Source organism: Xyrauchen texanus, chromosome 13 (assembly GCF_025860055.1).
Source record: "Xyrauchen texanus isolate HMW12.3.18 chromosome 13, RBS_HiC_50CHRs, whole genome shotgun sequence".
Lineage (NCBI taxonomy): Eukaryota > Metazoa > Chordata > Actinopteri > Cypriniformes > Catostomidae > Xyrauchen > Xyrauchen texanus.
In genome coordinates, this window is record NC_068288.1 from 41,165,496 (window position 1) to 41,168,527 (window position 3,032).

A 3,032-nucleotide genomic window follows, 5' to 3' on the forward strand; every position below is an offset into this window, starting at 1 on the left:
CAGCTCACACAGAGTACAGGACAGCGTTACCATGTCTTTATAAAGTGCTTATAATACAGAAAAGTGTTCAAACAAATATTAATACTTACATTGACATGATTTCCGCTACTTTTGTCTCTCAAGACCGTCGACAGTGTCAACTGATTAATTAAAAAATTGTTAGAAAAATTTTACTCAAATTTAAAAATGCTTAAAATATATTTAAAAGCAGTTTAAGACATTTATAAGGTTATAGGTTATCACCAAGGTCGCTCATCGTGATCTCAAATCGCTTCTGACGAGCTGTCATAATCTCTGGGCAGTAAAATTGGCAATCCGAATAATCGGACCGTATTGTTTATATGATGCATGAATAATCCCATGGGTTTAAGATTGGGGTCTCCAAACTATCCTTCGTGAGACTGATTGCTCCTCCCAGAGTGTTCAGCATTTCGGGTAACCCATGCGACAGTAACAGACGGTCTTAAACAGGCGGCAGTGGCAGAAGGCGCACGGCTCACAGCACACCGCGTTCGGCGTCTTGCAGCTGCCACACAACGGCACACAGTTAGGCGGCGGCGGAGGTCTCTTAACCCGGGTGCTGAATTTGTTCTGAAATGCATAAAATTTGAGTAAACATGTTTTGAAATGTATATAAAAATACAATGCATGTAACATTTTTCAGACTGACTAAATTAGTATTAAAAGGTTATTGCTACTGTATAAAATAGGCCTATGACAAAAAAAATACGATTCACATTTAAAATATTTTTTTCTTTGTAAATTAATAATAAAATATATATATATGTAGATGTATATGTGTGTGTATATATATATATATATATATATATATATATATATATATATATATATATATATATATATATATATATATATATATATATAAATATATGTAGACGTATATGTGTGTGTGTATATATAGGCCTATACATATGCTGCATATTAGTTGTAAACATTTCAAATCACCATAAACGTCCCATTGGAAAATTAACATGCACTTTTTTTTTTAACTTTTGTATTACAAACTAAAACGTTTAGCTTTACAAACCTTTTTTGGCTTCTTTTCCAATTTATTGCTCTTCTTGGGTGTTTTTGACAGGCCTTTAAAAAAAATAGTGGAAAAACCAAGACAAGTGACTGTGTAAAACACACTTTTTTAAGCATTTGCATTTAATGTGTTTCTTAGTAGCATGAAAGAATAAAAACTTAAGGAATAACACATTCAAACTCATTCAAATTATTTCTAATAACTAGGTGTTGACCAAAGAAATGTATTTACTGTCAAACCCTTACTTGAGACTTTTTTAAACAAGAATAGATGAAGAATTAGGATTTGAAATTGTAAAAATTTGATGTGTATGAAAAAGAAGGAGCTCTAACCGACTATGAGGACTGGAGGCGCAACTGTTTGGTTTAATACATGGAAGCTGATGGATGTTTGGTTGGACTTGTGTTGTTCCTCCATTAGCATGTGTGTGTGTACTGTGACGCAGCAGGCTAAACAGAGCACCAAGCCACACAGCAACAATGAAGGATTCATATTACGATTTTACCCTGCATAAAACCATAATTCAAAACATAATAAATAAAAAGCTCAACAAAAAGATTGACTTTTTACACAGAGAATTAACCACAGGAGTCTATGGATACCTTTTTTTTTTAAGAGAACTTTCATGTCCTCAAATAATGTTTTTCTTAAAAAAACAAGCAAAACAAAACAACAAGAATCTAGTCTTCATTCATTTACATAAAAACACATGCTTTAAGAAGACGTCAAATTTGACAAATCTTAAATAAAAGAGTTTATCTGGACTGCTGATCTCATCGAACCCCAATTAACTTAAAACAAACATTAAAAATTCCTTTAACGTTTTTGTTTCTAAACAAATATCATCATATTCAAATTGACACATTCAAAAATTATGACATCTAAACATCTAGCCTGTTTAACTAGCATCAGTGGGCTGTTTAATGCTAGATAAAGGTGTAATTTCAAGATTTTGCACAATATATATATATTTTTAATAAAGGCTGAATACCAAATAACATATAACTATAAAAAGGACTGTTGCATTAATTTCACCAGTATTAAAATCTTAAAAAACAGTCTGCACGGCAAACACCCCACACTAATACACCAGTACAATATATTATAAATGTGCATGTAAAAGTTCAGTTCCAAATCCTATTTCTAGTAGCATTTCTAGTAGCACTTGATCACAATTTATCACTTTCAGACAATTGCTCACCATTTTCAACCTTTCTTTATATCCTCTGTCATGGAGCATTCAAAACCGAAACTACCCATGGTAATCTTCAGGAGTCAGTGTTGGTAATGAACTGACCTGTCCTGGTGAGTAATGGGGCCCCCTGTTTTCTCTTTGTGTAGCTGGCTTGAGATTTTCCCTGCTCCCCTGCTGAGACTGAGAGAGAAATATCAGGCAGACTTTTTGTAGTCAGGAAATTCAAAAAGGGGTGAAAATTAAGTAGGGGCGGACCTACACAGCCAGAGAGAAAAGAGGGAGAGAGAAGGGGGGGGGCGTCTCACCCCAAGGGTCTAACTTTAACTTTTCACTTCGAATTAAAAAACAGTATTGTTTACCCTACAGATCTTAATGTGCTGTGTTCACAAATTCCATATTAATATATAGACATAAAAACTTATTAACTAATATCATAAAATAAACTCACAGATATATATCTGCCCCCATCTCCCCCTACTTGTTGTCAAATGTTAATGTAGCTGAACTGTGGTTACTCGGTACACTCTGGAATGTGTGAACTTGAAAGGAACTGACGTCATACATCCACTAAAAATCAGAAGGTTAAAGTATTGCAGGTCAAGTTGGACCCAGTAAACTCTATCTCAGTTCACCATGTGCATGTACAACTGAAGTCAACCTGGTCTTATAGAATGAAGTCACGTATATACATTTTTGCAAACTGACTTTATGTAAAAACACTTTAACGCTTGATTTGAAAAACAAAACTTTTTAACACTTGCATTACAGACCGACCTACGGTACATATAA

The 3,032-nt window shown here is 33.8% G+C and overlaps 1 long non-coding RNA gene across 1 annotated transcript; it reads right to left on the reverse strand.

Moving 5' to 3' along the window:
* Positions 1 to 505: 505 nt before the first annotated feature.
* Positions 506 to 2,446, reverse strand: LOC127653510 (uncharacterized). The gene is made up of 3 exons (XR_007971821.1): positions 2,250 to 2,446; positions 1,049 to 1,101; positions 506 to 591 (listed from the first exon to the last, which is right to left on the reverse strand). It is a non-coding gene; the product is annotated as an uncharacterized LOC127653510 (long non-coding RNA).
* Between the last annotated feature and the right edge of the window lie 586 nt (positions 2,447 to 3,032).